The sequence below is a fragment of the Danio rerio genome, chromosome 2, assembly GCF_052040795.2.
Source record: "Danio rerio strain M-AB ecotype USA chromosome 2, GRCz13ab, whole genome shotgun sequence".
In the NCBI taxonomy this organism is placed as follows: domain Eukaryota; kingdom Metazoa; phylum Chordata; class Actinopteri; order Cypriniformes; family Danionidae; genus Danio; species Danio rerio.
This window is the reverse complement of record NC_141022.1, coordinates 32921880-32934234: the sequence shown is the minus strand read 5'-3', so window position 1 is coordinate 32934234 and position 12355 is coordinate 32921880. Positions and strand designations below refer to the sequence as shown.

General features: G+C 33.6%; 1 protein-coding gene across 13 annotated transcripts in view; it reads right to left on the bottom strand.

The window, feature by feature from the left end:
• dlgap1a (discs, large (Drosophila) homolog-associated protein 1a) overlaps nt 1-12355 on the bottom strand; it is a 220382-nt gene that overhangs the window by 132187 nt on the left and 75840 nt on the right. For all 13 annotated transcript variants that reach the window (XR_015477903.1, XR_015477901.1, XR_015477902.1 and 10 more), the window contains exon 2: nt 9512-9588. The gene's annotated coding sequence lies outside the window, so the exon portion shown is untranslated. The remainder of the gene's footprint in view (nt 1-9511; nt 9589-12355) is intronic.

The following is a 12355-nucleotide window of genomic DNA, read 5'->3' as shown; positions in this document are numbered from 1 at the left end:
AAATAACGTTGTATAACATTTTTTTCACAATTTTTCTCTTTTTATTTTCCTCTTATTTTTACTGTCAATAGGAACCAAATTCATTCCTCAAACATTATCAGAATATATTTTTCATGTCCTACAGAACAAAGGCACTCTCTTTATTCTTATAATGCTAGATTAGGGTCTAAGAGGTTTTATTTTATTTTCATTATCTCTCCACTCTATTATCAATTCTCTTTAATATAATATAATATAATATAATATAATATAATATAATATAATATAATATAATATAATAATTCAATGAAGAATCAAAAAAGGTAACAAGAATGGATGTTGTTTAAAATTTTATATACATACACCCATATATATATATATATATATATATATATATATATATATATATATATATATATATATATATATATATATATATATATATATATACTGTATATAAACACACACTCACACACACTACCATTCAAATGTTTGGGGACTTTGATTTAATTATGTATTCTAGTGATTTTAAAGATGAATTTTCAACTTTATTACTCTAGTTTTCAGAGTCACATGATCCTTCAGTAATCACTATATAATTATTGTTATTATTATTATTATTATTATTATTATTATTATTATTATTATTGATAATAGTAATAAAAGCAATTTATTTAAAAAGGTATAAAGTATATTTAAAAGTGTAATAAATATTTAATAATTTAAAAAAATCCATTTATTAATTGCCAGAAAGGAAAAAAAAATACAAACTGACCCCAAACTTTTGACAGGTAGTATATAAAAAATCGTCAACATCTGCCATTTTATATTCCTCAGTTCAGTCCCCAAGATGGCCAAGCAAGATATACTACATGATAACAATCTTCTATCTGGAGGCAGCCCACTAGGTTTTATAGTTTTTTTTTTGTGCCGAGAGCATGTTTACCAACAACAGCCTGAAGAGAAATTTAAGCATGAAGATATGTAAAACAACCATTTAGTGTTTCAACAGCATATCCTGGAGTTACACGCAACTACATACACTTCATAATGTCAGATCCTCTCCAGGGTTCAGTACAAGAAAGGCTAATTACCTTCCAGTGCTTTTACATAACACATAAGTGCATACCAAATCTGAAGAACTGTAAATCAAGCCTCATTCACACAAAGATAACTATAAAGATACTAGGGATTAGGGCGGAACAATATATCATTTTATCATCAAGATCTGCAATGTGGAATTGGAATTATAGTTGATCAGCAATGAAGAATGTGTTATTTTACATTGTACATTACATCTGATTAATCAATAATAAAGGGGTGGGACTAAATATCAATATACTTTTATAATTGCAAGATTTATTGTGAGAATTCCACCCCGCGATACATTATCAATTTAACCTGGTATCGGCATTAATTTAAAGATACAAGATATCTGAATTAATTCATCAGCCTTGCACTGTTACTGTTTACCACAGTACATGATCAGGCACTTCTTGTAATGGTGGATTGAAAACACATCAATGTTGCACTTTCACAAAATATATGTGTAGTTAATAAAAGAAATACATCTTATAACTTTTTTGATGCATTTTCCCCCTTCATTTACAAATATCATGATATGTGCAAGGATTTTTTAATCCATCATTGTCGTCATCGTCATTATCATTATCGAGGGTGAAAATTTCACTATAATATTGTGTCGTATTACTGCACCTGAATATCTGACTACTTATTTCACTTTTATTTTTGCTCTATTTTAATTTATTATGTTTGTGATTTGTTTGATTCACTCCGCTACAAGATTATTCCAGTCAATCTAAATTAAAGTTTTCATTCCAAATAGAGTTATTCAACTCATCTGAAGAAATTGTATAATAATAAAAATAAATAAAATACCGCAATGTCAGATTTTATCAATATCGTGCAGTACTACTAGGGATAACCACATTAGCATTCACACCGAAAGATGATAATGTTGTTAATAATATGCACATGCCAACATTTGCCACTTTAAACTCTTCAGATGTAAGATTGATTCTGATTGGCTGTCTGAGTTTACATCACTCATCAGCCGAAAATGTATATATATTCTGAAAGTAATGGACAATATTCACAGCTAGTGTTTTTCAGCCAATGATGCACTTCCGGTGAAAGGCTTATGTGACTTCAACTTCATAACGTTTCTTTTACAGGATTAATGTTGTAATGTAATTCAAATATAATCACATATAATATAAAGACATGGCAGGGGAAAATATATTTTGATGCAGTGCTTTTGGTTTGGTTTGATACCCATTTTATATCGTATCTAAGCCAGGCAGAGATTTTTTAAGAAATCAAATCTTAAACACAACGATTTTGTATGGGATGACAATTATTGGGGCTAGCTGACTGAAATTAAAAGTCCATGTGCATACACCCTATTCCAATGATAATATTACTCAGATCCTTATTTTTATTTAGAATGATTTTTAAATGTATTTCATTGTAAATATGATATTAAAAGTTGACATAAAAAAGTAAGCCAATGACGGCATATGTTATTTCTGTATTTGAGGGTACAGTGGTTTTCTTCTTCGGGAGATGGAATTAGTAATGATTGAATCATCTGTCATTGTGATGTAGTAGTTGGAATTGCACTACTATGCGTCATCGTTACTCAATGTGAGCATCGGATCCCCATTAGCGCATTGCTGTCATTTTAAAAATGAGGGTCAAGAATGTGTTTCACTTCCATTATCATTTTTTTGTGATTCAGGTAGATTTGATGACAAAAACTGACAAATTATCTTTTACAATTCCTTCTACTTTTTTTCAGCTCATGCTCTCATCAGATAAAGCAGTTTTAAAAGGGGAGCAGAACATGGGAAAAGCGGGGAAAATGGAGATATTAAACTGAAAATTTAATGAGCAGAGCTCTCGCCACGGGCAACTCCGAGCCACATTCTGAGAAAGTGCATCTCCCACCACGTGTTTCACCTTCTGCTGTGACACACTCACTGGTGCCAAAAACAGCTCGCTCACAAAGCATGGGCAACAGCACTTCAACAGCAAAACATGGCCTATATATATAGGTATAGCTCTACTAGCAAACCTAAGGATGCTTTGTTTAAGGAGAATCTATCATAATCTTCAAAAAAAATGTCTTTTTCTCAATTAGCTTTGCTGGTTATTTTTTTTCAAAGCCATGTTCTTAATCTTATTAGGAATAATTTATCTGCATGTACAGTTAAAGTCAGAATTATTAGCCCCCCTTTGATTTTTTTTCTTCATTAAATATTTCCCAAATGATGTTTAACAGAGCAAGACAATTTTCACAGTAGGTCTGATAATATTTTTTTTTCTGAAGAAAGTCTTATTTGTTTTATTTTGGCTAGAATAAAAGCAGTTTTTATTTTTTTAAAAACATTTTAATGTCATTAATATTAGCCCCTTTAAGCTATTTTTTCTATAGTCTACAGAACAAACCATTGTTATAAAATAACTTGCCTAATTAACCTATCCTGCCTAGTTGACCTAATTACCCAAGTTAAGCTGTTAAATGTCACTTTAAGCTGTATAGAAGTGTCTTGAAATATATCTTGTAAATATGACTTACTATCATCATGGCAAACATAAAATAGATCAGTTAAAAATGAGTTTTTAAAACTACTATGTTCAGAAAAGTGTTGAAAAAAATATTCTCTCCGTTAAACAGAAATTGGGGAAAAAATGAACAGGGGCTAATAATTTAGGGAGGCTAATAATTCTGACTTCAACTGTATGTCTAAGTTTATTTTTATTAGAGCTTGCAGTTTAAATTAAATCGTCACTTGATCTCAAGTGAAAGGGCAGAATAGTGACATGTGGCAGACTTCTCAAATAATTTAGCTCACTAACTTCTACCACTTCTTATTGTTTATTCCAATTATGATTACTACACTGAAAAACCCAAAAAGTTAAGGTAACTCAAACCAAAACTCATTCTGATGAGAACTGTAAACTTAACCCATTTGAGTAAACGAAACAATTTGAGCACAGTAAGTCCCAATAAACGAAGAGAACTCAAAACAACTGAGTACTGTAAAACCCAAAGTTGAGGCAACTCAAACTGTTTGAGGAAACCGATTGCTACAAACCATGAGTTTAAAAAACAATCAAGTACTGTGAACTTACTCCATTTAAGTTGAAGTAATGATGTATTCTATTAACTCATTACCTTCAACTCTGAGTTCAAAACTCTTTCTTAAATGAGTAGAGTCAACTTTCAGTAGATTTTGAGTTAACTACACTCATTTCATTTGATAAAGTTAACTGTTAGGGTTTACAGTGTAGGATTTATCACTTATTAATATTCATGAAGCTGAAAAGTTTGCCCAAATAGCCCACACACTTTTTATAACATGCTTACACTCTTGCTTCTAGCAGTAAAATGATTTTGCTTTGGGAGCACAGCTGAAAGAGTTTTAGTTCTCATTTCACCCTCAGATACTAAAAATAAAATAATGAAATAAAAAAGTGGCGTCATATCTTCCTCGGTTCATGGCTGTCACCTCGCAGTCAATGGATGTCAATCTCGATTAGTCATCAAGTACTGCTCTTCAGATCGACTTATACTCAGACACTGCTGTGGACTGAATGATGTGTCCTTTTAGATGCTGCTCTTATTCTACAGTGCTGCCACCATTACGTGTCACAGCTGCGTGGGAATATAATCTTCATTAAAATATATGGTTGATGTACGCAATAGAGGTTGTAAGTTTAACAACGTTTCTTTTGCGTGTCCCTTTTTAGCACAAGTGCACTGAAAATACAAATCCAGAAGCAATGATTCATTTGACTGTTCTTCGTATATTTAACATCTATTTCCATAGAATTTCAAAACACCAATTAAGGGCCCTATCATACACCAGGTGCAATAGGGTGCAAGATGTGTATGGCGTGATTTGTTGCTATTTTCAAACCAGCGCAACCCTAATTTTCACGTTTTGCACACCTTGTTTAAATAGCAGACCCACTTGTGCTACTTTGTGGACTGATGGGTGGACAATAAAAAGGAGGTGTGTTGAGCAAAATTGTTGGCTCGTTGCTATTTTGAAAGACTGGTTTTAATGGGAAGGACTTTTTTTTTCAGGAAAATTAAAAGGAATAATTCCTACACAATGTTCAAGATTACGTTGAAAGAGTGTGTCTGTGAAGTAAAGTCAATGAGTGTGTTTACATGAATGTTCTTAACCCTGCTTTGCTTAAAAAGCTAACAATGTAAACACGTTAACCTGTGCAAGGTAAGGTCATAAACAGAATAGGAATAAATCTTCCCGGCTAGAGTTTTTTGTTCCTTATGCAGATTTCCCTCAGCATGTAAACTCATTAACCTGCTTTTCTCTCTGTTTACTGAAGTGTGCATGTGTGATATGTGACAGGAACACAGAGAAGAGAGAGGTGATATTGCAACAGTGAGAGAAAGTTATTTCAAGTAAAGATTATGAGGAAACATCCCAACAGAAAAGAAAAATAATGAATAAAATGTACATGGAGAAATAATTTAAAATAAACACTGCAATATTCCATTAAAAAAAAGAAAATAAGATGCACGTTCATTTAGCTATCCTCATGTAATTATGCATAATTACACATGCAGGGTTTGACATTAACTTTTTTGATCACCAGCCACTGTGGCTAGTAGTTTTTCATCATTACTAACCACTCGCCATTTTCACTAGCCACAATTTTGTTGTTGGGAAAATATATTTTATATGCATATATAAAATATATGCATATGCATTTAGATGTGTGATGTCCACATGCCTCCTCCTTCATTTCACTTTTTGTGTGTGTATGAGGAAGGATTATGAAGGATTTGCCAAATTTATCTCTGACCACACCAAACATAAATAAATAATAATTTCTTAGCCACAAATTTTGGTTAGCTCCAGCTATCATGGTCTCATTCGGTTTTCACCTGCTTTCTTTTGCTCGTGCGAACAATTGTTTTTGTCAGTCGCGCTGCTTCTAGATTATAAGATCGCATTTGCACGCATATTAGGTCATCCTTATTATCGAACCCTGCTTATAAAAAACTTATTTCAGAATAAAAAGCTTTTTTTTATATAATTAAAAATTATATTCAACCAGCCAAAGGGACTAGGGGAGGTGTCTGTCTAACCTGCCACAGCTGAAAACTACCCGTATTTGGTGGGTGTTAATGTCAAGCCCTGTTTACATGCCACTTACCCTACACATAACCCACATTCCAACTCTAACCACACAGCAAGTACAAGCAATTAATTAGTATTACTAAGTAGATAAAAGATTGATTATACTGTAACAATGACACCTTAAAATTGTGTAACTATTAATATTATTATTCTAATTTTTTTTCTTTATTTTTCTATCTATCTAAATACAAAAGTGTTTAAAGGATCAATGACATATGACTGTTTTAATCTGCTAACTAACTAACAAGCTAACTAACTAACTTCATAAATAAATAAATATATCATGCAGAACATACTAGACTTGACTAGATAATGTATCTTGCCAACTAAAATGTCAAGGTCATAATTTTGCCAAAATAGTCTGATTACCGGAATAAAAACAATAAACAAAAATTTATTTAAATGTTTTTCTTTATCTATTTTGAAAGTCACTCTTAAATCGCTCCCCAATAGTTATTTTGATCAAAACGTTAACAGATTTATGCACAAACGCTTATTTTTTCTCAGCTCATTTTCTTAAGAATATCTTTTGTAATACACTTTCATGTAAACAATGTTCAGAAATATTTTCTGCAAAACAAGTCCAATTAAAAAACATGCAGTGCAGAGAAATATTAACCAAGATACAGGTAAAAACCTAATCCTTCTGTCTCAGTCTATTAAAAAGCCTGTGGTGTTGTGTGTGTGAGCGTAGGTGTGTGTTCAACCCCAGCTGTCCAAGGCAGTCACGGACATCTCTGTGTCCTTACATGTTGTCCTCAATTGCTCACCAATTAACCAGCAACGCGTTGCTTATTAAACAATGTCCCAGCTAATTAAATTATTATTATCATGCTTATAACAATCAGGTCAAGAAAGAGGTTAAGTCAAGACATAACAGAAAAAAAACAATGTTTTATATGCACCTTTCAGCTTTGAGACATTGGGCTTTTAGGATTTTCATAAAGCACTATTTTCTTCAGTGTAATATCAGGAAAACAATCAAAATAGTGTTTTAAAGGGACAGTTAACTAAAAAAAATGCCATTGTTGATCTCATTTACTCACTCTTGACTTGTTTCAAACAAGTTTGAGATTTTTTTTTCTTTCAAACACAAATTAAGATATTTTGAAGAATGTTGGAAACCGATAACCAATGACTTCCATAGTAATTTTGTGAGATTGTTTTTCCTGGATGTTTACTATAAAATAAATTTAAGTTGTGTATACTGTAAGTGTGTGTGTGTGTGTGTGTGTGTGTGTGTGTATATATATATATATATATATATATATATATATATATATATATATATATATATATATATATATATATATATATATATATATATATATATATATATATATATATATATATATATATATATATACATATATATATATATATATATATACCCTGCTAAAAATTCAACTTAAACCAGCCTAGGCTGGTTGGCTGGTTTTAGCTGGTCGACCAGGCTGGTTTTAGAGGGGTTTTGGCCACTTCCAGGCTGGTTTCCAGCCATTTCCAGCCTGGTCTTAGCTGGTCAGGCTGGAAAATGACCAGCCAAATCCAGCTAAAACCAGCTTGACCAGCCTGTTTTAAGCTGGATATAGCTGGTTTTGGCTGGTCTGCCAGCTTGGCTAGGCTGGTCAAGCTGGTTTTGGCTGGTCATCTCCCAGCCTGACCAGCTAAGACCAGGCTGGAAATGGCTGGAAACCAGCCTGGAAGTGGCCAAAACCCCTCTAAAACCAGCCTGGTCGACCAGCTAAAACCAGCCAACCAGCCTAGGCTGGTTTAAGTTGAATTTTTAGCAGGGTATATACTTATGGAGGTATGGTGCAAAATACTAGTTATGGTGGCTTGAGAAAGCCAACTTACTGTTATCCTACATAAACCTATTATTCTTCTGTCTTCTTCTGAGACTAATTTCTATATCCATCTCCTTCTAGACCAAACTACCACCAAACCTCCAAACTGGTCTGACTCGGGTTGCTTTTTCTTTTTCAACTCAACCGACATACAGTTTTCCAAAATCTGACCCAGAAAATTCTGAAAAATCCCATTAATTTAACATTGGACCAAACTTTATGGCCTCATAACTTTGCGCCAGACTGTCATACAGACTTAAGGTTGGGCTAATTTAACTCAGACTACCAATCTGCCAATCCCTGACGACCTTTCAATCTACTAGCCACATCCTAGCAACCACTTACGGCACCTTGGCAACTGTCCCATAGACTTCCATTGTAAAAAAATGCCATTGACTTTACATTGGACATACTGACAACAACATACCAATACATACTAAGTAATCATGTTGGAAACATACAAACAAATATAATCATACTAGCAACATGCTAATTTATACTATAAACATACTAGCAACATGCTAATTCATAAACATACTAGCAACATGCTAATTTAAACTGAATTCATGTTAACAACATGCTAATGTATGCTAGAAACATACTAGCATAATGTTAATTCATACTGGAACCTCATTTATGTTAGCAACTGCCAAGCAACCACTCAGAACCCCTTAGCAATTACCTAGAAACACCTTAGCAACCACCTATCAACAACTAAAGAACCACTAAGAACACTTTGGCAACTGCCTAGCAACACCTTAGCAACACTTTAGCAACCACTCAGAACACCATAGCAACCACCAAGCAACAACTCAGAACACATTAACAACCGCCTAGCAACACCTTAGCAACCACCTAGCAACCACTTAAAACACCATAGCAACCACCTAGCAACACCTTAGTTACCACCCAGAACACCCTATCAACCGCCTTTAATGTCTCAGCAACCACCTAGAACATCTTAGAAATTGCCAAGCAACACCTTAGCAACCACTCAGAACCCCTTGGCAACTGCCTAGCAACACCTTAGCAACCACTCAAAACACCCTAGCAACCACCAAGCAACCACTCAGAACACCCTATCAATGGCTTAGCAATACCTTACCTCTCAGAATGCTCTAGCAACAACTCAACACCCTAATGACTGCCTAGCAACACCTTAGCAGCCACATAGAAACCAATTTAAACACCCTTGCAGCACCTTTACAACCTGCTTTCTACTACTTTTCTATGTATGCCAACTGTTTTAAACTATTTAAAACTAATTAAATGGTCTAAACTATTAAACTACTTTAAACTTTCAGACTAGGCTTTCTCAAGCCACAATAAAGTTTGTCTACGAACTTTACTCTTCTAGTTTATATTTATTCACCTGCCGTGTCTTGCTTAATCTGAGCAGGTCCAAACAAACAGCAAAAGCAAATCTGTTTCAGTTTCCACAAAGCTATAGCAAAAATAAGACAGCACACATGAAGTCATACTCACTCTCAGCAGTTCCTCATTTTTGGCTGATGTATTCCAGTGCACGCAGAAATCCTTTAGTTACAAAACTCCACACCAACCTGACAGGGATAAAGAGAAAAAGAAGTGAGGTTATTAAATTTAGAGATTGCACCAACAGAGACGAACACAAAGCCAGAAAATATACTCCCAGCTAATTTGAGCAAGAGAAGAATCAAAAAAGGAGAGGCTTTTATGACTCTCATTAGAAGTATGTGCGTGTTTATTATCAGAGATGAAGACAGAAAGAGAGGGTTGAAGAAAGTGCTGTGAGACTTCAAACACTTGAGGATTTTTCCTGACACTCTTTAAAGGCTCGCAGACTAAAGACGGCTTGTAAACAAACACAGCTAAACAAAGTGCATTACAGAAAGACAGATGTTGCCCCTTGGAAAAATGAACAGGAAATATTTAATGAGACAAGTTCAGAACAACCATTGTTTGTAAGAGCAGAGCAATTTAACAAATGAACGCATCAAGAAAGGACTGGGTGATTGAAATTAAAGACTGTGTGGATTTCTTTCAAATTTTAACGGGATAGTTTACATCCAAACAAAAAGTTAATTCATAATTTACTCATCCTCAAATTGACCTGAACAAACAGACCTGAAACTTGCCTATACATACCTGAAACTTGCCTATACAGACCTGAAACTTGCCTATACAGACCTGAAACTTGCCTATAGCACTTATACATTGTTGCTCTTATAGTTGTGTAAATTGCTTCCTTGTCCTCATTTGTAAGTCGCTTTGGATAAAAGGGTCTGCTAAATGACTAAATGTAAATGTAAATGTTCCAAACCAGTTTAAGTAACCATTGGCTTCCATAGTATTTGTTTTTTCTACTATGAAAGTCAATGGTTACAGGTTCTCAGCTTTCTATAAAATATCTTCATTTTCCAGCTTTTCTAAAAACCTCGTCTGTTGTGTTTAACATAATAAAGAAACTTGCAAAGGTTTAATTCCACTTATGGGTGATTAATTACTGAGAAAATCCTAATTTTTGGGTCAACTGAATTGTATCTAACTGTAAAACAAAACTTTAATGGCTCACAAAACAATGGGCTGTCAATGGATTCAATTAAGTAATGGTTAGTGTGTGAATTTGTATGAGTATTAAATTACAGTATATTATTCCATGGTCTATTAAAATCCTTGATTGGCTGGAAGGTGTGCAATAAAATCATTTAAATGCACAGGTAGTTCCAGTTCACAATTCTAAATGAACCATCAAACATTACTAACCATCCGAACTCAGTAACAGTTGCCAAAGCATTTACAGTATCTGCACCTGAGATGCATTCCTGTTTTATTGTAAAGACACTGATGTGCCCTTCACCTGATGGGGTCAACCGACTCGCAAATATGCTCAAAAGTATTTGCCAAGAAGCAACTAATTTTATTATTAGCTATTAGGGATGTCAAAATTAATTGCTTCTTCACTGCACCGCGATGCAGATGCGGACAATTCGGTATCGGTTCAGTAATAATCATAACCGGTTATTATGTACTGACGTCACTTATCTCATATGTGCTATTTCGCGGTAGCTTACTGCATTTAAAATTCATTGCGAGTGTTTGCAGGACAGTCTTTCACTGACGCTAACAGCAGTTTCACTGTTGTAAAGAAACTGAAAGTAAACTCCATTTCTCTCTCTCTCGCTGTGGACCTTTGACCTGCTGTTGTGAGGTAAAGTTTCCTCTCCTCCCAGCTGTTACAGTACGACGATACTTGTGGATCCAGACACGAGCGTGTCTGCATAGCGAGTTTTCTCCACCGCGTCTGTTATGGATCAGCTGTTTATCACTGTCACTCACTGGTGAAAAGCACCAGAGCGTTAGAGCCAATCGGGTGTAAGAAAGAACTCGCTAGACAAGGCTCAGAAAGCGAGCAGGATATTTACATTTGTTTATTTGCTATAAATGCTCATGTTGTTCTGTGCATGTACTTGTACTGTTGAGTTTTTAGAGGTACAGTTTATATATCTGACTGTTTGTATTAAAGGACAAAATTGTAATACAAATAGTATATAAATATAAATATGTTTATACATGTTAATACAAGAATTGCTGAGCTGTGAATAAAATATAAAACGGTGTTTTATTGTCAATGCACCATGATATCGAATTGAACCGAATTGATGGCATGATAATCGTTACCGAACTGTGAGACCAGTGACGGTTCACACCTCTATTGGCTATTAGATAAGCCCATATATAACCAGAAATCTCTCTCTCTGTCTCGCTCTTGCTTGCTCTGTCTGCCCATGTCTGATTTAAAGTTGGCACAAAAGTATCATAACTGACAAAGAAATAAAAAATAAATAAATAAATAAGAATTTTACCCATTTACCCAAATAATGTGCTGCTAAGAGCAATACTATAGTTTAAACATGCCTATAACTTGGCTAATGACCTGGAATAATAGGTAATGTAATGTACGGTAATGTAAAGGTAAGGGTGTGTAATGTAATATAAATGCCATTGATTATCTCTTACTTATATTACATACTTAAATATTATATTATATTATATTATATTATATTATATTATATTATATTATATTAATTATATTATATTATATTATATTATATTATATTATATTATATTATATTATATTATATTATATTATATTATAATATATTTTCCAGTGTTTCTGTAACAATACACACTTACCAGAGTAGCAAGACTGTGTAAAATAATATAATGTATCTAAGTATCATAATTATACTAAATTAACACTGGATGTTTCATCAGGAACATTGCAAAACATTGCTAAAAACATACATTTGTATTATTTCAATCTTTTATTTTCTATATTTTTAGAAC